The sequence below is a fragment of the Phocoena sinus genome, chromosome 5, assembly GCF_008692025.1.
Source record: "Phocoena sinus isolate mPhoSin1 chromosome 5, mPhoSin1.pri, whole genome shotgun sequence".
Lineage (NCBI taxonomy): Eukaryota > Metazoa > Chordata > Mammalia > Artiodactyla > Phocoenidae > Phocoena > Phocoena sinus.
In genome coordinates, this window is record NC_045767.1 from 78,948,590 (window position 1) to 78,974,345 (window position 25,756).

The 25,756-nt window shown below is 36.8% G+C and overlaps 1 pseudogene; it reads left to right on the forward strand.

Moving 5' to 3' along the window:
- The first annotated feature begins 337 nt into the window (after positions 1-337).
- The window catches only part of LOC116753961, a 46,572-nt pseudogene continuing 21,153 nt past the window's right edge, over positions 338-25,756 (forward strand).

The following is a 25,756-nucleotide window of genomic DNA, read 5'->3' on the forward strand; positions in this document are numbered from 1 at the left end:
GTGGGTGGGAGTGGGTCCCAACATCTGACTGTGTGGTCCCTGGGCAGTTCCAGGACTATTGCTGGTGCTTTGGTATGCTGGGCTTGGTCCTAGGGCTTTATGGTGGACAGGACCATGTCCCAAAATGTCTGTGGGCTCAGAGGGTCTTAGGGCAGTTGGCCTGCTGTTGGGTAGAGATGTGTCCCTGCCCAGTTAGCTGCTTGGCCTGAGGCATCCCAATACTGGTGCCAACAGGCTGGTGGGCAGGGCTGGGTCCCATCGCTAATAAGCTAGAGGGAATATTCCAAAATGGTGCTTGTCAGCACCAGTGTCCTTGCGGTAGAATGAGCTCCCAAAGATGGATGCTGCCAGTGTCTATATCCCTATGGTGAGCCCCAGTTTCATCCTGCCTCTACAGGAGGCTCTCCGAGATCGGCAGGTGGGTCTCACCCAGGCTCCTTTTAAATTACTGTTTCTGCTCTGGGTCCAGAGTGTGTGAGATTTTGTGTGTACCCTTTAGCAGTAGAATCTCTATTTCCCACAGCCCTCTGCATCTCCTGAGAGTAAGCTCCACTGGCCTTCATAACATGTTCTGAGATCTCATCTTCCTGGTGCAGGACCCCTGGGCTGGAGAGCTTGATGTAGGGCTGACACCTCTTGCTCCTTAGGGAGACTCTCTGAAATTGTCATTATCCTCCCATTTGTGGGTCACCCACCCAGGTATATGGGTCTTGAGTATACTGCATCTTCAGCAGTCCTACCTGTCTCATTGTGGTTCCTTCTTTATATCTTTAGTAGTAGAAGATCTTTTCTGCTAGTCTTCTGCCTTTCTCATCAATAGTTGCTCTGTAAATAGTTGTAATTTTAGAGTGCCTGTGGGAGGAGGTGAGCTCAGGATCTTCCTACTCTGCCATCTTGGCCACTCTAGGAATCTTTTTTTTTTTTTTTTTAAAGTGCATTTCTTTCTCTGTTCTGCTATTGGTTTCTTTGGAAAGCATCAATTATCTGCTAACTGGGCATCATTGCAGGTTCTATAACCATTCATCAGAAATTTAAGATCCCTTTCTTAAGGCACAGGCAAGACCCAAAGTCCTATTTAGCCAGAATTATCACCTCAAGTTAGAATTTTATCCAGGACATTTATTATTCTTTTATTTTTGAGCTAGAAAGCTGTACTGAAGCACATTGTGACAAAGGGAGAGTGTGGGTTTTTAATTTGTTCCTGGGAATAAAATATCAGTTTCTTTTCTTTTCTGCCTGAAGCTATTTGCTTGCTTCACTTAATAATTAACCCCTCAGAAGAACCAAAAAGCAAAAACAAAAACAAAAACTTTTCAAGGGTAAAACTATAAGTTGTTTTCTCAGACCATTAATAATTTGGTCAGCAGAAGCTGAATTAACTATAAAGTTATAACTATAAAAGCTGTTTTACATAGTGGAAAGAGAGAACTCAAGAATGACCTAGACATTTGTTAAAATCTTTACTTCACCACCTGGCTACTGTGCAGTCTCGGGTAAGTTTCTTATGTGTAGTAAGCTGAAATTTCCACACCTGTAAGATAAAAATAATATTACCTATCATATAGATGTTTGGGGGGAAAATGAATACCATAAGTACAATACTGTGACTAGAACATGGTAAGTAGTCAGTAGGTAGTAATTGTTCTCATTGTTATTATCTTTCATAAATTCACAGGAATTAGAGAATTAATCTTTTTAAAAACTATTTAAAATGTGAGTACTATTGTAGAAATTTAGAAGAAAAGGTAGCATTTTTACTTGAGCTGAACTATTGGATCAGGAATAGACCATAAAGATTTCTCTATTTACTAGAATTTTCCTCTCTCCCAACCTGACAGAGAATGTTGAGGAAATCTTTGTTGAAAATTTGTATTACAGATATCTCCACTTTTAGATAAGAATAACTTATAGATAAAATAACATTCAAATTCATAAAACCAGTATTTTACTAACCATTGTTCATGTGTCAAAAATTGGTTTAGATGAGAAAAAGTTAGATATATAAAATTAAGAAAAACAATATTCTCAAAACTTTGCTTTCTCATGGATAAATTCTTTCACTCATTTGCAAAATGCCATAAATTGTTTACAATGCTAGATATACACATTTATATAAAATTTAATTTTTTGTCTATTACTGTGTAAGAATAAAGTAATATAGAATAAAATCTTTATTTGAAGGTAAAATAATGTAGAGTTTTACCCTTAAAAAATGGGGTGTCTTGAAACCTACATGTCTTTATTTTATACTCTACAAAGTCAGCTTGAAAGCATCTAGTCCAGACTTTGTTTTCGGAAAACAAAATGACTTTTTAAAATATAATACATGACAGATGGATGAAAACATATACACACATGCACGTTGAGTGTTCTTTCACAGTGATTCCTCAGTGAAAGGAGAGTAATGAGAGTTCCTATGAATGGTGACCAGGAGGTGACACAGAAGAACTCTATGCTCACCTTTCTTCCTTAATTTTACTTTGTTAAGACTTGACATTGTTCATGTAAGACAAGCTTTGTTTGTTCCCTAACATTGTACTTCTTCCACCATCATTTAGTGTTTCAACTCATTTATAAACTCGTGAAGATGAGATGAAATACAATACATTTTTCCTAATGGAATCTTAATCTTTTTCTCATTCAGTAGAAAACTGAAATTTAAGTTACCATTACCTTTGGGCAACTGTGAGATATACACTAAGTCTCTGGAGTTTAAAATATCGTGTTGGGTTTCTATCTTTGAAAATATTAACAACTGTAAATACTAAAGCTGGAGGGTTAAAAATGTTTCCTTAAAATTCTTGTGGAAGTAAGGTGCTGTGGTCAGAAGAATCTCTCTTCTCTTGACTCAAATCCAGCCTAAGAACTTGTGGAATCCAGGTGTGGGAAAGCTGTATGCCTAGCTGGACCAGCATGCCAACACAAGTACCAAAGATACTGCCCCGTAACAACTTCATGAAATCGATATTGCCCCAGTTTTGCTGCTGTGGAATTTGATGCTTAAAAAGTTATGGCAAATTAAGAAGGTCACACAGCTGATAAGTGGTGAAAAAGACTCTCCTTGACTAAACTTTATTCAGCTCCTCTAAGCCCTCTTCTCAACCAGACCAAACTGTGGCCCCAGTCCTGCTAGGCCTGCATAGTCCAATTTTAGTGAGAACCCTGTTAAGCCAGTTTAGAGAGAATCCTCTACCCTCTATATCTGATCAAATTCCTCATGCCCCACATTGGCCTGCCTTCAGCAAAAATCCCAAGTCACTTTAGCAAGAATTCCCCTTACTCTTAATGTCTCCTCTTAGAAATTTTCCATCCACCAACAGCCGCCACCAACCTGCTCCTCTACTGTGTTCCCTTTTCCTTATTGTATTCAGGGTAGAGCTCAGTCTTCTCTCCTCTATTGCTATAGTCTTAACACCTATCACAATAGTCTGGAATAAAGTTTGCCTTACCATTTTAACGTGTCAGAATAATTTTTTTCTTTAACAGAGACAAAACCAAGAATGGAATCAAGTCAGCTGAACTCAAAATCCTGGTTCTTTTCCTTAAATTGCTCAACATTTTCCTTTTCCTTAATAGCTCAACATTTGATATTTTTATTCTCTAACATTAAATTTCTGTTCTCTTAACTAGGCATATTAAAATAGTTTTTTAAAAAGCAGTAGACAGACAATTCTATTTTTGGATAGCAATGAGCATGACACCTAAAAATTTTTCAAAATCAATTTTTTATGTCACAGAAGTATTTATAATACGGTTTATTTCCTTTTTAAAAAATCTCTGCAGGCCATATGGTCTGTGGGCCAGTGCCTTCTCTGAACCATCCAATGAACTTGGTCAAACATACTTAGTTTAACAGGAAGAGAATTAGCAGATTTTCTTTTTCCATTGTAGAGTTTGTGTTTTTTTTTGGTAATTTTATTGAAGTATAGTTGATTTAAAATGTTGTGTTAGTTTCAGGTGTACAGCAAAGTGATTCAGTTATACTTCTTATACATATATTCATTCTTTTTTAGAATCTTTTCTCATATAGGTTATCATTGAGTAGTTTTAATGACTTTTCCTGCTGTCATAATTATAAATATTAGTTAATGTTGCATTGAGTTGGTGTGTGATATATGTGATTTAAAAAATGGGTATGTAAAGTAAGTTTCCAAAGAATAGTGGTTTTCATTTAATAACTTCATTCATTCATTATGTGGTAATGTTTGTTATTATTATTATTGCTGAGAGAAAAATGTAAAAAAATCTTATTAGAAAATCCCTTTTTTCTGGTAGCTGTGATGTCTCTCATCACAACTAAGTTTAAACAATTAGAGGTGATTTTCAAAATCTGTAGTCCTATATTTTGGCTGTTTTAAAAATAGAGTTTGTCACTACTTATCACGTTTATTTTTTAATTAGACAAAGTGTTTATTTTTCTTCATAGTTGACACTTTCCTTCTACTTCATCAAAAGCTTTCATTTTCCTAACTTTAATGCTTTATTGCTGCCTGCTGCCCTTAAAGAGATCATGTTTTCCATTGCCTATAAAAGATCATGCTTAAATTGTGTTCTTTGCTACATCACACGAACAATAGTTTTAATAGTTTTCCTTATTAACTGTACTTTGCCTACTTTAAGAAAAAAGTCAGATAAACAAACATCTTCAAGCACAAATGTTTTATTTATCCTGATTTTATTACTCAACATTTATAATCCCTTGAATAAAAACAATTACTAGCGACTTAGGCAATACTTGAAGATCATATCATTTTCACAACCACTGTATGTGATAATTATTATAATGCCCAAATTTTAATGTGAAGGGTTTAATTTACTTTACTTCTCTGAATTCCCACAAACTGTAAGTAATTAATCTTGGACTTGAAAATTGGTCTTTTAAAAATTCAAAGCATTTTACATTTGATCTTCACAAATGTACAATTGAGCAGTAAATATTTATTGTTGATGCTTAATTAAAGTTGTCTGTCTCCATTAATCTGTTTCTCTATGCTTCAGAAATGTGCTTACCATGCCTTGAAGAATATTGAAAGTAAAGCTTGGGTGTTTCAATAGAAAATCTTAAAGATATCTGGGTTTTATTTAACGGGACCTATTTCATTACAGAAAAAAAAATAATTCTAATGTATACTTATGCAGCATCAAAAAGAGCATATCTGACATCAAAAATTTTTGGCTTAGGTTTATTCTGTTAAAGTGTGTCATTCACTTTAATTATCTTGAATACTTGCCCTCTTCTGTTTAATACTGTTGAGATATATATATATATATATATATATATATATATATATATATACACACATACATACATACTTAGAGAATGAACTTATGGTTATCAGGGGGAAGGATAACGGGGAAGGATAGGTTGGGAGTTTGTGATTGATGTGTACACACTGCTATATTTAAAACAGGTAGCTAATAAGGACCTACTGTAAAAAAAATAGTTAATTTTTTTAAAAAAAGACTTTCCCTGACCCCTTCCTCTCCTGGAACTGTCTCACTAGCCCATCTTATTGTCTAAGGAAATAAAAACATTTATATATATGTGTGTGTGTGTGTGTGTGTGTGCGTGTGTGTGTGTGTGTGTGTGTGTATATATATATATATATATATATATATATATATATATATATATATATACTGCAGCTTTAAAACCATTCTCAGAAACACTAGGTTTACATATATGTACTTGGCCTGCTAAAAATGTATTCAGCCCACCCCTATGTATCAATAGCTCCCCTTAATCCGTACCTCCTGCTGTTCCTTGTTCTAAGAAGCTAAGACAACACTAACATTTGTCTGCGACAATTATGCTTAGAATTTACAAAAGCATGCTGATACAAGCCAAACAAGTAGTTTGTGGATTTAGAAGTGGCTTGAATTTCTTTTGGGCTTGCTACTTTATTCTTGTTAGTCCCCTGCCCGACTGCCATCAAGCTCAGTTCAATTCCATTTAAGCCTTTAGCATACAGACTGTATTTGTCATCACAGCTGATAAAGACAGAATTTATATGATTATACCGATTTTTGCAACTTTACTACTGAATTCAATTTGAAGTCAGATATATTTTATAATTTAAAATATGTAAAAGAATATGGCCTCAAAATACATAGTACTTAGTATTGTCCACTTTGAATGATACTGAGCTGTCTTCCACTGAATAAGAGTTGATATTAGTACTACAAGACTTTATAAGGCATTTACTACAAACTGGAAAAAGATTCTATTCAGCACTGAATTTAGGGCTGAAATCTCCATTTCAGTGTGGAGGCAGTGTTACCTCTGTTTAATGATCTTATTTTAAGTTTTGATAAAAACATCCTCAGGTTTTAAAGGTTAATGTTCCTGAAAATACTCAAAGCAGATTTCATCAGAAAATATTTCTTCTTATTCACAGTTGTATGTATGCCATATAGTACTTTTTAAATAAATGAGGGAGATGCCTCATTACAAGAATGTACCATGTAGCTTAGACTGCCTATATAATGCAAACACTGATATATTAATGACTACTCAAGCAACTGGTTTCTTTTTTTCTTTAACATCTTTATTGTAGTAAAGTTGCTTTACAACGATGTGTTAGTTTCTGCTTTAAAACAAATTGAATCAGCTATACATATACATATATCACCATATCTCTTCCCTCTTGTGTCTCCCTCACACCCTCCCTATCACACCCTGCTAGGTGGTCACAAAGCACTGAGCTCATCTCCCTGTGCTATGAGGCTGCTTCCCACTAGCTATCTATTTTATATTTGGTAGTATATATAAGTCCATGCCACTCTCTCACTTCGTCCCAGCTAACCTTTCCCCCTCCCTGTGTCCTCAAGTCCATTCTCCACGTCTGCGTCTTTACTCCTGTCCTGCCTCTAGGTTCTTCATAACCATATTAATATTTTTTTAGATTCTCTATATATGTGTTAGCATATGGTATTTGTTTTTCTCTTTCTGACATACTTCACTCTGTATGACAGACTCTAGGTTGATCCACCTCACTACAAATAACTCAATTTCATTTCTTTTTATGGCTGAGTAATATTCCATTGTATATATTTGCCACATCTTCTTTATCCATGCATCTGTCAATGGACACTTAGGTTGTTTCCCTGTCCTGGCTATTGTAAATAGTGCTGCAGTGAACATTGTGATACATGACCCTTTTTGAATTATGGTTTTATCAGGGTATATGCCCAGTAGTGGGATTGCTGGGTCATATGGTAATTCCACTTTTAGTTTTTTAAGGAACCTCCATACTGTTCTCCATAGTGACTGTATCAATTTACATTCCCACCAACAGTGTAAGAGGGTATGCTTTTCTCCACATACTCTCCAGCTTTTATTGTTTGTACATTTGTTATGATGGTCATTCTTACTGGTGTGAGATGATACCTCATTGTAGTTTCTTTTCATTCTTTTTTCTTTATTCTGCTCTGCAGTAGTTATTTCCACTCTTTTATCTTCCAGGTCACTTATCCGTTCTTCTGCCTCAGTTATTCTGCTATTGATTCCTTCTAGAGAATTTTTAATTTCATTTATTGTGTTGTTCATCGTTTGTTTGCTCTTTAGTTCTTCTACGTCTTTGTTAGTGTTTCTTTTATTTTCTCCATTCTATTCCCAAGATTTTGGATCATCTTTTCTATCATTACTCTGAATTCTTTTTCAGGTAGACTGCCTATTTCTTCTTTATTTGTTTGGTCAAGTGGGTTTTTACCTTGCTCCTTCATCTGCTCTGTGTGTCTTTGTCTTCTCATTTTGCTTAACTTATTGTGCTTGTGGTCTCCTTTTTGCAGGCTGCAGGTTCGTAGTTCCCATTATTTTTGGTGTCTGCCCCCAGTAGGTTAGTCTGGTTCAGTGGGTTATGTAGGCTTCCTGGTGGGGGGGACTGGTGCCTGTGTTCTGGTGGATGAGGCTGGATCTTGTTTTTCTGGTGGGCAGAACCACATGTGGTGGTGTCTTTTTGGGTGTCTGTGAACTTAATATGATTTTAGTCAGCCTCTCTGCTAATGGGTGGGATTGTGTTCCTGTCTTGCTAATTACTTGGCCTAGGGTGTCTAGCACTTTAGCTTGCTGGTCATTGAGTGGAGCTGGGTCTTAGCATTGAGATGGAGATTTCTGGGAGAGCTTTCACCGTTTGATATTATGTGGAGCTGGGAGGTCTCTGGTGGACCAATGCTCTGAACTTGGCTCTCCAACCACAAAGGCACAGGCCTGACACCTGGGTCCAGAAGAAAAGGGAGAGAGAAAGAAAGAAAGGAAGAAATGAAGGAAGGAAGGAAGGAAGGGAGGAAGGGAGGAAGGGAGGGAAAGAATGAAAGAAAGGAAGGAAGGAAGAAAGGAAGAGAAAGAAAGAAAAAGTAAAATAAAAAATAATTATAAGAATAAAAAAATTAAAAATAATTTTTAAAAAAAAGAAGAGAGAACAACCAAACCAGAAAGAAAACAAATCCACCAAAGATAATAAGTGCTAAGAACTATACTAAAAAAAAAAAAACCGACAGACAAAACCCTAGTACAATTGATAAAAGCAAATCTATACAGACAAAATCACACAAGGAAGCATACACATACACACTCACGAAAAGATAAAAAGGAAATATATATATATATATATCTTTGCTCCCAAAGTCCACCGTCTCAATTTTGGGATGATTTGTTGTCTATTCATTTATTCCACAGATACAGGGTACATCAAGTTGATTGTGGAGATTTAATCCACTGCTCCTGAGGCTGCTGAGAGAGATTTCCCTTTCTTTTCTTTGGTTGCACAGCTCCTGGGCTTCAGCTTTGGATTTGGCCCTGCCTCTGTGTGTAGGTCGCCTGAGGGCCTCTGTTCTTCCCTCAGAAAGGATGGGGTTAAAGTAGCAGCTGATTAGGAGCCTCTGGCTCAGTCAGGCGGGGTGGGGGGTGGGGGGGGGATGTATGGAATATGACGCGACCCTGTGGTGGCAGAGGCCGGCGTGCTGTTGTAATAGCCTGAGGCCTGCCGTGTGTCCTCCCAGGGAAGTTGTCCCTGGATCACAGGACCCTGGCAGTGGCGGGCTGCACAGGCTCCCAGGAGGGGAGGTATGGATAGTGACCTGTGCTTGCACACAGGCTTCTTGGTGGCTATAGCAGCAGCCTTATCACTTCATGCCCACCTCTGGGGTCCGTGCTGCTAGCTGTGGCTCACGCCCATCTCTGGAGCTCCTTTAGGTGGTGCTCTGAATCCCCTCTCCTCACGCACCCCGAAGCAATGGTCTCTTGCCTGTTAGGCAGGTCCAGACTTTTTCCCGGAATCTCTCTTGGGTAGCTGTGATGCACTAGCCCCCATCAGGCTGTGTTCACACAGCCAACCCCAGTCCTCTCCCTGGGATCTGCCCTCCGAAGCCCAAGCCTCAACTCCCAACCCCCACCCGTCCCAGCGTGTGATCAGACAAGCCTCTCGGGCTGGTGACTGCTGGTCGGCACCGATCCTCTGTGTGGGAATCTCTCCACTTTGCCCTCTGCACCCCTGTTGCTGCGCTCTCCTCTGTGGTTCTGAAGCTTCCCCCCCGCCACCCCTCATCTCTGCCAGTGAAGGGGCTTCCTAGCATGTGGAAACTTTTACTCCTTCATAGTTCCTTCCCAGTGGTGCAGGTCCCATCCCTATTCTTTTGTCTCTGTTTTTTTCTTTTCCCCTACCCAGGTACATGGGGGAGTTTCTTGCCTTTTGGGAAGTTCTGAGGTCTTCTGCCAGCGTTCAGTAGGTGTTCTGTAGGAGCTGTTCCACATGTAGATGTATTTCTGATATATTTGTGGAGAGAAAGGTGATGTCTAAGTCTTACTCTTCTGCCATCTTGTAAGTCTCTGGTTTCTTTCTTATTTCCTCTTTTGATTAATAATTTAGGAGTGGTATGGAAAACAGGGTGGTAGAAAGGTATATTAGATACAGTATTATGGGTGAAAGGGTGTAGAAAATAGAAGGGAATATTGAATGTTTAGTGTAGAAAAGGAAAGGAATCTTGAGAGAAACACAAAAATATTGATACTTTCATGAACCAATACTCCTTGTACACATCAAAACTTCCGAATACTTTGTGATGAGAGTTCTTACATATTTAACTATAGAGTCTTTTGACTTTTTGTTTTCTTAGGGAATGTTTTTGGGGATAGCAGACATATTAGCTCTCTAACAGACAATTTGAACTAATTCTATAATATTGAAGGCCATTAAAATCTATTTGGCTCGCAAACGAAAATTAAAATGTAAAAGTATTAAAACTAATCTTTGTTATAATTAACGAGGCTTGGATTAGGAACAACCATAAAGCCCAACACTGAGAAATGGTGCTGAAAATTCTTTGTGATTCTTCTTCCAGTTTCATTTTGATTTCTATCTCTAAAAACATCTGAAAAGTTGTTTAAGCATGATGTTAAATGGTGAATGCTAGAGATTATAGTATTACAATTTCATATATTTTCTTAATAAGTATTTGCTTTTTTCCCTCTCTCCGTTCTTTCTTCCCTCCCTCCTTCTATTTCCCATTCCTCCCTCCACCCTTCCCCCTTCCTTCGTTCCTTTTTTCCTTCTTTCCTTTCTTTCCAGTTCTTAATAAAGAATTCATGCAGTATAAATTCTTCTTGGGAAGATTGAATCTTAAATAACATTTCTTTCATTTATGAAATTTTAATATTCATCCTATACAATGCTATAAAAATAAACATTATTTACATATGTATTTAAACAATATTCTAATACATAAAAACATGTGTTATTTTTAAAATAGAAAATATCTGTAGTTTTATATCTATGTAGGTATTTGCAGATAAGTCTTGGGAAACACTGCAAACTAAGTAAGGTTTTCTTTTTGAAGCCATGTTGTGTTTTGTCTCTGCTTCATTTTCAGCTCTCATATTGTCATCCAAGCCCTCACTTCTCTTGTCTCACAGAGATTGTTACTGCTGTGCTCTGTTTTGTACCTTAGGTTGAATTTTATTAGTATATTATTGGATAAGGCAGAAAAAGAAATCACTGAAACATCTGCCAAAGATCATCTGGAACTTCCATGTGGCAAGAGAATGTCTTTAGCATCCAGCAGAAATGGCTATGTATTCTCTTCCTGAAGGCATTCACATGAAGGGCCTCTATCACTATCCCTGCTTATTTTCCATTATTTAGTCAACTGGCAATCAAAATATTTTTCTTGGTGCTCGTCTGATTCCTCTACTGCCTTTATTTAAGTCCATTGCTTCCATGTGTTCCTCTGAAGAGAAATGATTAAATAGCAGTTCTCTCAAGACTGAAAAAAAAGTTTTTATTTTTGAAAATCCACAAAATTACCCAGATTCCCTTAGAAGAAAAAATTGGGGTCATAGGCACAGAAATGAGTTCTATCAAATGGAAGAGTCCCAGGTATTAAAAGGTAAACTAGATTTTAGCATACAGATGTCTTTTCTTACACAAAACCTGACAATTGCAGGTTTGAGCAGCTTATTATATAGTCATTGCTTCCTCTTCAATAACTCATTTTGATATTTTGTAATTTGCCAAAACGTGCCTTTGTGATCCCACAGGCTCTTAAGTACTTTGTAATGAGTGTGTATGAACAGATGGAAAATGTTTTCAATTTCAGAGAAAACCACTAATGGATGTCACCAGCTATTAGAAAAGCTCAGGTGGCTCCATTTTCCAAGGAACGGTATTGTCATAAAGCTCTTCATTTTTTAATAAAATGTTTGCTCATTTATACCTGGATGGTAATTTAAGATTTCACAAGTCTAAACAGATTACAACTATAGTTGGAAATTATTTAGTGCTAAATAGCCTGGAAATCCAGTCTCAAGAATCTCACCTGAAAACAGTAATGACAATCCAGGTCATTTTATTAGCGCAACATGAATTACTATAAAAACAATCCCCTTGAAGAAGTGGACAAAGACATTTCACTAAGAAGTCAAATCCATGCTTGAGCTTTGGTGATAATCCCTCTTTTAAAGTAAAAAGGAGTATACCTTCTGTCCTCAATTTGTATCCCAAACTAACACATCTTCTCAAAGAGAAACACATCAAAGGAATGATTGTAGCAGAGGCTATTCCCAAAGTATAGTCTATCTCATGTTCAAAAGGTAGTTACTTGTTCTCCAAAATGCAGAGCCATTAGCTGTTAACTCTCCCCTCAAAATTCACACCAGCTCCTTCTTTTACAAAGCTCTTGGTCTGATATCCTGTGGAAGAAATAAGAAGATTTCTGGTCTAATTAGTTTATTTTCGGCCTTTGTTACCTCTCTTTTACTAAAACATTGGTCAAAAATAAATGCAATACCATCTGTGCAATGATTGATATAGCATGTGCTTCTTTATTTAGAGCTCCACTAACAGGAATTATTTATATGTAGGTTAGGAAAGAATGGAGCTAGCAATTCTTTCTAGCAAAGTAACTTCCTATAATTTTAAGGAGTGCTTCATGGCTGCATTTCTTCCTTACTTGGATATGAAGTATTCAATATATATTTTGGATAAATGCTTTTCTCTTGTCATGGAAAATAGGTGGTCTAACACCATCCAGAGTGCTGACACTACACTTCTTTTAGTATCATGGACATCATGTAAATGTAATTACATCAAAACCAAAGTTATTAACAATAATATATATCTTCTAATAAGAGTGTTTCAATATAGAACAAAAAAGTTAAAAAAAAAATTATAGGTCTAAGGGCTATGTCAAATGCACATTGGAGTTTCTTCATATTTTGTTTCACCATGGAGACAAACCATCTGACAGTGGTACTTCTGATGAGCCTACATTTTAGAGTAATAGCAATTAGACAATGTTGTAGAAGCAATATGCATGAGAAAAGTCACTGCTTTTAAAAATATAACTACTCTAAGGATATCATTTGCTTTGATCTCAATGACTTTTATGTATAGATTCATAGGTTTAGTAATATTTTTTTTTTTTTTTTTTAGATGTTGGGGGTAGGAGTTTATTAATTAATTTATTTTTGCTGGGTTGGGTCTTCGTTTCTGTGCGAGGGCTTTCTTTAGTCGTGGCAAGCGGGGGGCCACTCTTCATCACGGTGCGCAGGCCTCTCACTATCGCGGCCTTTCTTGCTGCGGAGCACAGGCTCCAGACGCGCAGGCTCAGTAGGTGTGGCTCACGGGCCCAGCCGCTCCGCGGCATGTGGGATCCTCCCGGACCGGGGCACGAACCCGTGTCCCCCGCATCGGCAGGCGGACTCTCAACCACTGCGCCACCAGGGAAGCCCTAGTAATATTTTTTAAACAAGACAAATGACACACAACCTCACTTTCTTCTTCATTATAAATGTTAGGAAGTTCCCACTTGTGATTATATTATTTAGCTAGGGATTATTGATATAATTTTCTTAGCCTCACTATCCAACTTTTATAACTTGCTTTCATTTTCATTATTCTTTTCAAATAGATCTTGGTCATATGGTATGCATTATATTTTTTAAAATTTCAAATCAAATCACCTTTTAATCATTTGTTTATGTACATGTAGCTTTAAGTCTAAATGAATTGTTTATGATAAGATGGACTTACTCTTCTTAAACACACGTTAGAATAGAATTTAGAATCCCGTTTGTAATATGGCTTAACAAATGAAGGGCTGTAATTAATTCATGAGTTAAATTAGTGTCCCTAAACATAGCCATCTGCATCAAAATTTCTCCATGAAATTTTTGGCCTCTATGAAGGGATGTGTTAATTTCTAACTTTGAATATTAACATTATTAAGACATGAAATTTTATGCTTCTGTTCTTTTTACTCAAATGAACACACACACATACATAATTATCTTAATCACACATGAAATTAATAGAAGATTAAATAATGGAGAAGAAAAGATTAGTGAACTTGAAAAGATAGTTAAAGAAACTATCCAAAATGAGACAGGGAAAGAAAATCTGTGGAACAACTTCAAGTTGCCTGATTGGGGTCCCTGAAAAAGGGGAAGGGCAGAAAATATTTGAAGTAATAATGGGTAGAATTTTTCCAATTTTATGAAAATAATAAATCCACAGATTTAAGAATCTCAACAAATCCCAAGCAAATAAATATGAAGAAAACTACCTTAAATCATAACATCATATTGCTCTGAAGTAAGTACAGAGGAGCAAATATATAGAGATGATAGCAGATTTCTTATCAGAACGATGCAAGTAGGAAGACAATTGAGCAGTGTTCTTCCACTTTGTCTTCATTATCCCTCTCACACAGAAGACTTTTTAAATATATATTTTTTCCTAATCAATCCTGCCTGATGAAATCTCAATACGTCAGATGTAAGGTATATCTGTTCAATATATACAGGTATACATACAGATATTTGTTTAAAATTATATATATATTGTATGTACTGTGGCTCTTTTGAGAGACACAAATCATTTCATATGACCCCCCCCACCCCAAGAATAAACTTTCACTCCCTTGAGGGTGGTCTTGCCCCATTGAGGATGCATGCAGAAAGTAACATCTTGAAAATAATGGGGGAAACTGTCAATCTGGGATTCTATATCCAGCAAAAATATCCTTCAAAAAACTAAGAAATAATAAATACTTTTTCAGATACAAAAGTGCTGAAAGATTTCATCACCAGTACAGCTGTACTATAAAAAAGGAAGGGCAGAAGGAAGGTAATACCAGATCAAAATCTAGATCTACACAAAGAAATGAAGCACAGAAAAAATGGAAACAGCTTTTGAAAATATAAAGGCTTTTCCCTTTATTACTTACATCTCTTTAAAAAGGTAATTGACTGAATTAAACTATTAACAATGTTTTGTGAGGTTTGTAACTTTACCCCAGTGAAAATAAACAGAAAATAAACATTAAAAATACTCAAAATAATGGCTATTAATAAGAGGTATGAAGAAAATAAAAGAGTATAATGGTTTAGTAATTGACCACAATGGTGGAAGCAGGCACTGATATTGAAATGATAAAGTTCTCCTTGAGGAGCTCAGGAAGTCAACCACAGGAGAATTCTAAAGTCAGAATAATCAAGGCAGGAGAAATAGTTAGAACAAAGATTCTTAAAAAAACCTACACAGAAATCAAAGTGTGTGGTATAGTGATAAAAGATGAGATGATTAGTTGTCAACTCCACAGAAAGAATACAGATTGGGGGGAGTATTCAAAGGAGGAATAACAATATTCAATAAGTCTCTGGGGTCAAAAGGACCTTGTTTTGGAGAGAAAAGAAAATGGAGAAAGAGGGAAAAGATAGGATTAGACCTAAAGGGAATATTTTTTGACACATCTCATTATTGAGTTTGACATACCAAAGGATATCATAATAACATGGTTTTAATCTAAGCATATTCATTCGACCACCTAAAAAGCATATTCTCTTATTTTAGATTATCATACATGTTAATAACTTAAGAATATGACCATTAATCTTTCTTTACTGTGACTCCAGTGCTAGTATATAGCTTTCATATCAAAACTTTCATATCCCCCGTTGGACTCTATGCCAGAGCTTTATGACGTGGTCAGAGCTAACCCTTTTTATTCTGTCTAAGCAACCTGTTACTTAAATGTAGTTTATCACATAACACAGAGGCACAATGTTATCAATTATCTCAGACATAGCACAGATAATCTAGTATATTTACTGGCATTTTTGCTCAGGTCTTCATAATTGTTTGGTTAAAGTTGGCATAACATCATAGCAATCTTTTCTTCTATGTTTCTTATTCATGAGGTTTTTTTCAATATATTTATTGGAGTATATTTGCTCTACAATGGTGCATTAGCTTCTGGTATATAACAAAGTGAATCATCCATACATATACACATATCCCCATATCCCCTCCCTCTTGTGTCTTGCTCCCACCCTCCCTATCCCACCCCCCTAGGTGGTCACAAAGCACAGAGCTAATCTCCCTTTGCTATGTGGCTGCTTCCCACTAGCTATCTATTTTACATTTGGTAGTGTATATATGTCCATACCAATCTCTTACTTTGTCCCAGCTAACCCTTCCCCCTCCCCATATCCTCAAGTCCATTCTCTAGTAGGTCTGTGTCTTTATCCCGTCTTGCCCGTAGGTTCTTCATGGCCATTTTTTTTCTTAGATTCCATATATATGTGTTAGCATACAGTATTTGTTTTTCTCTTTCTGACATACTTCACTCTGTATGACAGACTCTAGGTCCATCCACCTCACTACAAATAACTCAGTTTCGTTTCCTTTTATGGCTGAGTAATATTCCATTGTATATACATGCCACATCTTCTTTATCCATTCATCTGTTGATGGACATTTAGATTGCTTACATATCCTGGCTATTGTAAATAGTGCTGCAGTGAACATTGTGGTACATGACTTGACTCTTTTTGAATTACAGTTTTCTCAGGGTATATGCCCAGTAGTGGTATTTCTGGGTCGTATGGTAGTATTATTTTTCGTTTTTTAAGGAACCTCCATATTGTTCTGCAGAGTGGCTGTATCAATTTACATTCCCAGCAACAGTGCAAGAGGGTTCCGTTTTCTCCACACACTCTCCAGCATTTATTGTTTGTAGACTTTTTGATGATGGCCATTCTGATCGGTGTGAGATGATACCTCATTGTAGTTTTGTTTTGCATTTCTCTAATGATTAGTGATGTTGAGCATTCTTTCGTGTGTTTGTTGGCAATCTGTATATCTTCTTTGGAGAAATGTCTATTTAGGTCTTCTGCCCATTTTTGGATTGGGTTGTTTGTTTTTTTGATATTGAGCTGCATGGGCTGCTTGTACACTTTGGAGATTAATCCTTTGTCAGTTGCTTCATTTGCAAATATTTTCTCCCATTCTGAGGGTTGTCTTTTTGTCTTGTTTATGGTTTCCTTTGCTGTGCAAAACCTTTTAAGTTTCATTAAGTCTCATTTGTTCATTTTTGTTTTTATTTCCATTTCTCTAGGAGGTGGGTCAAAAAGGATCTTGCTGTGATTTATGTCATAAAGTATTCTGCCTTTTTATTTTCTCTAAGAGTTTGATAGTGTCTGGCCTTACATTTAGATCTTTCATCCATTTTGAGTTTATTTTTGTGTATGGTCTTAGGGAGTGTTCTAATTTCCTTCTTTTACACGTACCTGTCCAGTTTTCTCAGCACCACTTATTAAAGAGTCTGTCTTTTCTCCATTATATATTCTTGACTCCTTTTTCAAAAATAAGGTGACCATTAAGGTGACCATATGTGCATGGATTTATCTCTGGGCTTTCTATCCTGTTCCATTGATCTATATTTCTGTTTTTGTGCCAGTACCATACTGTCTTCATTAATATATCTTTGTAGTATAGTCTGAAGTCAGAGAGTCTGATTCCTCCAGCTCCGTGTTTCTTTCTCAAATTGCTTTGGCTGTTCAGGGTCTTTTGTGTTTCCATACAAATTGTGAAATTTTTTGCTTTAATTCTGTGAAAAACGCCATTGGTAGTTTGATAAGAATTGCATTGAATCTGTAGATTGCTTTGGGTAGTATGGTCATTTTCACAATGTTGATTCTTTCAATCCAAGAACATGGTATATCTCTCCATTTGTTTGTACCATCTTTAATTTCTTTCATCAGTGTCTTATAGTTTTCTGCATACAGGTCTTTTTTCCCATTAGTTATGTTTATTCCTAGGTATTTTATTTTTTGTTGTTGTTGCAGTGGTAAATGGGAGTGTTTCCTTAATTTCTCTTTTAGATTTATCATCATTAGTGTATAAGAATGCCAGAAATTTCTGTGCATTAATTTTGTATCCTGCTACTTTACCAAATTCATTGATTGGCTCTAGTAGTTTTCTGATAGCATCTTTAGGATTTTCTATGTATAGTATCATGTCATCTGCAAACAGTGACAGCTTTACTTCTTCTTTTCTGATTTAGATTCCTTTTATTTCTTTCTCTTCTCTGATTGGCATGGCTAAAACTTCCAAAACTATGTTGAATAAAAGTGGTGAGAGTGGTTGTTCCTGATCTTAGTGGAAATGATTTCAAGTTTTCACCATTGAGAATGATATTGCCTGTGGGTTTTTCATAAATGGCCTTTTTTATGTTGAGGTAAGTTCCCTCTATGCCTACTTTCTGCAGGGTTTTTATCATAAATGTGTGTTGAATTTTGTTGAAAGCTTTTTCTGCATCTGTTGAGATGATCATATGGTTTTTATCCATTAATTTGTTTATATGGTGTATCAAATTGATTGATTTGTCATCGTGAATGATACTTGATATGATTTCAACATTCTTAAATTTATCACGACTTGATTTATGACCCAAGACATGATCTGTCCTGGAGAATGATCCATGAGCACTTGAGAAGAAAATGTATTCTATTGTTTTTGGATGGAATGTCCTATAAATATCAACTGAGTCCATCTTGTTTAATGTATCATTTAAAGCTTGTGTTTCCTTATTTATTTTCATTTTGGATAATCTGTCCATTGGTGAAAATGAGGTGTTAGTCCCCTACTATGACTGTGTTACTGTCGATATCCCCTTTTATGGCTGTTAGCATTTGCCTTATGTATTGAAGTGCTGCTATGGTTGGTGCATAAATATTTACAATTGTTACATCTTCCTCTTGGCTTGATCCCTGGATCATTATGTAGTGTCCTTCTTTTTCTCTTGTAGTAGTCTTCATTTTAAATTCAATTTTGTTTGATATGAGAATTGCTACTCCAGCTTTCTTTTGATTTCCATTTGCATGGATTATCTTTTTCCATCCCCCCCACTTTCAGTCTGTATGTGTCCCTAGGTCTGAAGTGGGTCTCTGGTAGACAGCACATATACAGCTCTTGTTTTTGTATCCATTCAGCCTGTCTATGTCTTTTGTTTAGAGCATTTAATCCATTTACATTTAAGGTAATTATCGATATGTATGTTCCTATTACCATTTTCTTAATTGTTTTGGGTTTGTTATTGTAGGTCTTTTCCTTCTCTTGTGTTTCCTTCCAGAGAAGTTCCTTTAGAATTTGTTGTAAACCTGCTTTGGTGGTGCCAAATTCTGTTAGCTTTTGCTTGTCTGTGTAAAAGTTTTAGTTTCTCCATCGAATCTGAATGAGATCCTTGCTGGGTAGAGTAATCTTGGTTGTAGGTTTTTCCCTTTCATCACTTTAAATATGTCCTGCCACCCCCGTCTGGCTTGCAGAGTTTCTGCTGAAAGATCAGATGTTAACCTTATGGGGATTCCCTTGTATGTTATTTGTTCCTTTTCCCTTGCTGCTTTTAATATTTTTTCTTTGTATTTAATTTTTGATAGTTTGATTAATATGTGTCTTGACGTGTTTCCCCTTGGATTTATCTTGTATGGGGCTGTCTGTGCTTCCTGGACTTGATTAACTATTTCCTTTCCTATATTAGGGAAGTTTTCAACTATAATCTCTTCAAATATTATCTCAGACACTTGCTTTTTCTCTTCTTCTTATAGGACCCCTATAATTCGAATGCTGGTGCATTTAATGTTGTCCCAGAGGTCTCTGAGACGGTCCTCAAGTCTTTTCATTCTTTTTTCTTTATTCCACTCTGTGATAGTTATTTCCACTATTTTATCTTCCAGGTCACCTGTCTGTTCTGCTTCAGTTATTCTGCTATTGATTCCCCTAGAGAATTTTTAATTTCATTCATTATGTTGTTCATCATTGTTTGTTTGCTCTTTAGTTCTTCTAGGCCCTTGTTAAACATTTCTTGTATTTTCTCCATTCTATTTCTAAGATTTTGGATCATCTTTACTGTCATTACTCTGAATTCTTTTTCCGGTAGACTGCCTATTTCCTCTTCATTGGTTAGGTCTGGTGGGTTTTTACCTTGCTCCTTCTTCTGCTGTGCATTTCTTTGTCTTCTCATTTTGCTTAACTTACTGTGCTTAGTGTCTCCTTTTCACAGGCTGCAGGCTCATAATTCCTGTTGTTTTTGGTGTCTGCCCCCAGTGGGTAAGGTTAGTTCAGTGGGTTGTGTATGCTTCCTGGTGGAGGGGACTGGTGCCTGTGTTCCGGTGGATGAGGCTGGATCTTGTGTTTCTGGTGGGCATGACTGCATCTATTGTTGTGTTTTGGTGTGTCTGTGAACTTAGTATGATTTTAGGCAGCCTCTCTGCTAATGAGTGTGTTGTGTTCCTGACTTGCTAGTTGTTTGGCATGGAGTGTCCAGCACTGTAGCTTGCTGGTCGTTGAGTGGAACTGGGTCTTAGTGTTGAGACGGAGATCTCTGGGAGAGCTCTTGCTGATTGATATTACGTGGGCCTGGGAGATCTCAGGTGGACCAATGTTCTGAATTCGGCTCTCCCACCTCAGAGGCTCAGGCCTGACAGCCGGCCAGATCACCATGACCCTGTAAGCCACACAGCTGGAGAAGATGGGCTATGAGTTGGGTGTCAGCCACTGCCCTGTCGTAGCTCTCTCTTAGCTATCTCCAAAGGTTCACCCAGGTATATTGGGTTATTCCACCATTCCTCATAACTTGCACATGCCAGTCTGGGATTTGTAGATGTCCTCCTTATACTCTTCATTGAAACATCTTGCATTCATTGTGGTGAGAGATATGCTAATAGTGTTGGTTCTCTTCAGTTCAGCGACTGGGACAGTCTGAGCCTGCATGTGGCCAATTCAGGAGCAGCTGGCCACCAATCCCAAAGTGATAACTTGTCAGATTCCAAGAAGGCTTTCTGCAGCACCCGAGCATTAGTCCCATGCAGCTGCTCCACTCAGTTGCAGCACTGTGACCGGGGAACTCGGTGGGACCCTCAAACAAGGATTTCTGCTGGCCCTAGAGCCTGGCTTGCCCACCCAGGCAAGGAGCTGAGGAGAGTGTCTCCCGGCCCATCCCACCAGAGGGGCAGACACCTGGAAGCTGCACAGCCGACAGCACAGGAGTTCTCATGTTTTTCTATCAGTGTGTATTCCCCACTCCCATAACCCTCCCCTCAAAAACTTAGCATCTGTAGTTTGTTTTAAAAAAGATTTCTAACAATTTTCACAGAATATGGGGATTTCTTATAGCTTATATGAAAATATTAAGCAGTGATGTTCTATATCATTAGCACATGACAAAACTTTCAAAATATTAATCCATAATTTCTCTGTGTTTTCTTACATGATTTGACCTTTTCCTCACTCAGAGGAGGGCTAATTTGGCTAAGAGAATGCAGTGGTCAAAATCTGCTTTTTGTTTTTCAAAAGCCTTGTAATTGGAGGGAAATTAAAGCAACTCACATTTTGAAAAATAAATATAGGAGAGAATATCTATGGTATAAAAGCCAGGTATTCTATCTTCGGACTAGATCAGAATGGAAAAAGAAAAGTATCAGAGTAGAAAGAGGGAGTGATTAGATGTGGGAGAATCCCTTTGAAAAAGGGTTTAGACTTCAAGTGGGATGAGCTTCAATTGGAGTGGGACAGTGAGAAACCAGTTAGGTTTGTGTAATCTAAGAGCAAAAAAAAACAAAAAACAAAAAATGGTGTGTGTATATTTCTTGGTAAACATTAGGAAGTTAGAAAGACCCAATTCTAGGAATATATATGTAATGTCTAGAAATGAGCTTACTTGGTTCTCCCTTGTACCAATATAGTATAGGTGTACCTGAATAATTACACAAACTTAAGAGTACATTTGGCATTAAACTAGACATCATGTGACATCCACAGAGATACTCTCCTGTCCTGGTATGGTGTGAAGCACTAAAGTGAACGCCAACAAGGCATGCTACTGAAAGTAAGAGCAATTAGTCAGACACTAACATGGGATGAAGCAGAGGCACTGGAATGGATCAGTGATGGATGATCATTCAGAATGATGAATGTTTCACTGAATGTCAACAGAGACTGAAGGCTACGAGGACAAGATATTACATACAAAATCCTTGCCATTCTGCAGGGTACACACAATTCTTGGCAGTAGGGTAGGGAATTTAAATGGACTGGTTTTAAGTTTTCCCGTCTCCACTGAATAGGAGCTTGAAATAAAAATTATACTGAATTATAAAAAAATAAAGAAAATGACACTTCTGACATATTTCCGGTTTTGGAGTGAGACATGCACCTTCTATGAATAAAATCTATGTTTCCTCTGAGGCACATCTTACATTACATTTGAACAGTCAAATATGTCATTGTCTATTTGCTTTTTCTCATATACCTGAAAAATGGCAACAAAACTCAGACATTTTTAACTCATTTTTTCCAGATGATTTGTATTGGTTATCAAATGTATTACTTAAATTTAAAAAACAAACCCACAATATCTTTTTCTCTGTAGAAAAAAAGGACTCTTCTAAAATTATAACTAGAGTTGATATCTTTTCCATGTATTATATTCAGCTCATGGAACATAATCACATTAAAGGATCCTAACTTAGGACCTCACCCCATCATGTTATATGCCACATATTGTTTATAAATTAGTTAGCCACTTTCTCTCTACTTATATTAGCAATTCTAACCAGATGTTTTTTCAAAATTTATAGAGTATTTATTTTAAAAAAACACTTAGAAACAGTATGGTTAAGTCTTAGGTAGTAATATAATTTTCTAATTCACTTCTAGATTTTTATCAGTTTATATCAAGTTATATAAATTTGCTTAGGTTATAATATCTGATCCACTTCTGAAATCTCAGTATCAAAAATGTTTTTCTCTCTCTCTCTCTCATCATATCCTATTCATCCAATTTACTTATTAAAAAACCTTTACAGCAGTGATTCTTTGATTTCATTGAGATCTCTAGTCCACTTATTTTACCACTTTATCATTATTAATCGGAACTCTCCGGTGTTCATTTTTCCTAGTCTAGCGTACAATTCATACTCCATCATTGTCATTATTTCTTACTTTTATTTTGTATCCGTAGTACTAAGGTGAACACATTAAAGTGATGTAAACCCCAATATCCATTTATTTTCTCCATATCTGTACTACAGCACATAACTGCTTGGTTGACGTGGATCATTTCATATTACACATTTTAAGCAGGTAATCAAGACTACTTAACTCTCTTATAGGGCTTTCTTATTGGGCTCATGTTCTCATGCCATGAAATATTCCTTCTCTCTTTTAACCCTAAACTTCTTCACCTTTAATCTAAGCTGAATATTCATCTTTTAACTCATTGAGAAAGTGGAAGCCACCAGAAACCATTTCCTTCAACATTCCACCACAAAATCTACAGATTTATCTATCCCACACCCATCTTCTCCTTCTATCCTACCACAGTTTAGAGTGTTACCCTTATCAAAAAATAGTCCATCCCTGCATTCTTTGGATCCAGTTCCTTTTCAAAAAGCTCACTCTTGGGCTTCCTTGGTGGTGCAGTGGTTGAGAGTCTGCCTGCCGATACAGGGGACACGGGTTCGTGCCCCGGCCCGGGAATATCCTACATGCCGCGGAGTGGCTGGGCCCGTGAGCCATGGCCGCTGAGCCTGCGCGTGCGGAGCCTGTGCTCCGCAACGGGAGAGGCCACAACAGTGAGAGGCCCGCGTACCGCAAAAAAAAAAAAAAAAACTCCCTCTTTTTGTCATATCTTCTGTTTCCTCCCTCGAGATTCTCTTCCTTTATAGCCAGCTGATAATTCCTGCAAGCATAAAACATATTTTTGCTAGCTCCTATTTGTTCTGTGGACTGCATATTCCTTCCACCTTCTTTCTTGGCTTCTACAAAATTCACCTCATTGGGGTTTCCTTTTACCACTTATTCAATCTTCTTTGCCAGCTCATCCTCCTAAAACAAACCTTTAATTGTTAAGATCCTCAGAATTTGGTCTTGGTCCTTTTATTCATTTCTTTTTGATTACTTCTCAGTAATGTCATTGACTCCAAAGAATTCCAGTGTCATCTGTATGCTGATGACTCAAAAATTATCTTTTCTCTCCACAGGCATCTCCTTTGACTATCTGTTTCTCTCAAATTGCATATCTTGCTCCTTTCAATAAATGCCACTATCACCCACCTGAGGCCAGGAATTCAGAAATAATCATTTATTATTAATAGTAATCTGTCATACAGAGTGAAGTAAGTCAGAAAGAGAAAAACAAATACCGTATGCTAACACATATATATGGAATTTTAAAAAGCGGTATTGTAACAGGGCAGGAATAAAGACGCAGATGTAGAGAATGGACTTGAGGGCACGGGGTGGGGGGAAGGGGAAGCTGGGATGAAGTGAGAGAGTAGCATTGACATATATACACTACCAAATGTAAAATGGATGGCTAGTGGGAAGCTTCTGCATAGCAAAGGAGATCAACTCAATGCTTTGTGATGACCTAGAGGGATGGTATAGGGAGAGTGGGAGGGAGGCTTAAGAGGGAGGGGATATGGGGATATATGTATACGTATAGCTGATTCACTTTGTTGTACAGCAGAAACTAACACAACATTGTAAAGCGTTTATACTCCAATAAAGATGTGAAAAAAAGTAGTAATAATTTATATTAGTAACTATATTAGTAATTCTCTAAGCTAACAATTGCTCCCTCCTATCCTTTCCTATTGATTATAGCTCTGAAATATATTGATTACATATTTGAATTGTATACTGATTATATTTTGGAAATATCTGCCAATTTTTAGATTCTTTTACTACATGATTGTTCTTTATCTTGAGTTGCTATTAACTATTATCTGAATTACTAGAGATACCTCCTGTCCATTTGCTTCAACTTCTTCTCTACATGGCAGTAAAAGTGATCTTTTAAAATGTAAGTTGGATCACATTGTTCTACCAAAAAGTTTGAGTTGTTTCCCAAAGCTCTCAGAAAAAATTTAACGTTTACTGTGATCTATACAGTTGGGTATGATTCACTTCTACTGAATCACTAAACTCACTTCACACTTGTGCCCCTCCATCTCCTTCCCCAGTCACATTGATCTTTTCTCAGTGGTGAGAATATGTGAAATTATTTTCATTACTTTGGGTGGAAATATACATGTTGGACCCCAGTTCCCACTAAACGTGCCCACAACTTCCTCTTCATCTGATTGTTTCTTTTTCATTTTTAATTCTTATCTTACATGACATGTGCTCAAAGAGACTCTTCCTCACTACTTTATTTAAAGTAGTTTTTTCCTCAGTGATCTTGTACCTTTCTAATTTATTTCTTAGCTCTTATTCACCCTAAAAGTATTTTCTTTGTCTTGTATTTGTCCCTTTGTCTGTCTACTCTACTAGAGTGTACATTCCATGAGGTTAGGTACTCTTTCTCCTAGTTTACCACTTTTTCTCCAATACCTTTAATGGGGTCTGTCATACTGTAGATGCTCAGTAAACATATATGTTGACTGAATTGCTCCTCATCAAAGGTATTTTTGATAAATAGCCATCATTATATCTGATGGATATAAAGCTTGGCAGGACATTTTGAACTGTTTATCTTACTTCTTATAATAATCAACCACACAGGTAGGAAGATGGCTGTATGCCTAAGGATCTTTCATTTTTCCTATTCATGGTAACTTTTGCTACTTTACCTTTGCTTTCCAAATAAGACTATGGGAATTGTGCCCTAATCACAAATTTTAGGACATATTTGAAGTTTGGACACATTTTCTTACATTTGGAGGTGGGATGGTATTGTTAACAAAACTCCCTAAATAGGTGCTTGATTTTCACTAATACCTAATTTCAGACTTTATTATGGTCAGTGCTCTCATTCTCTATTGTAACACAACAAACTATCACCAAATTTAGTGGCTTAATACAACATCCATCTTGTTATTATTCTTTATATTTTTTGGATCCAGGACTTAGGCAGAGCCCACAGGGAAAGACTTGCTTCTGCTCCACAAAATGTAGCCTCTCACTTGGGATAACTCAAA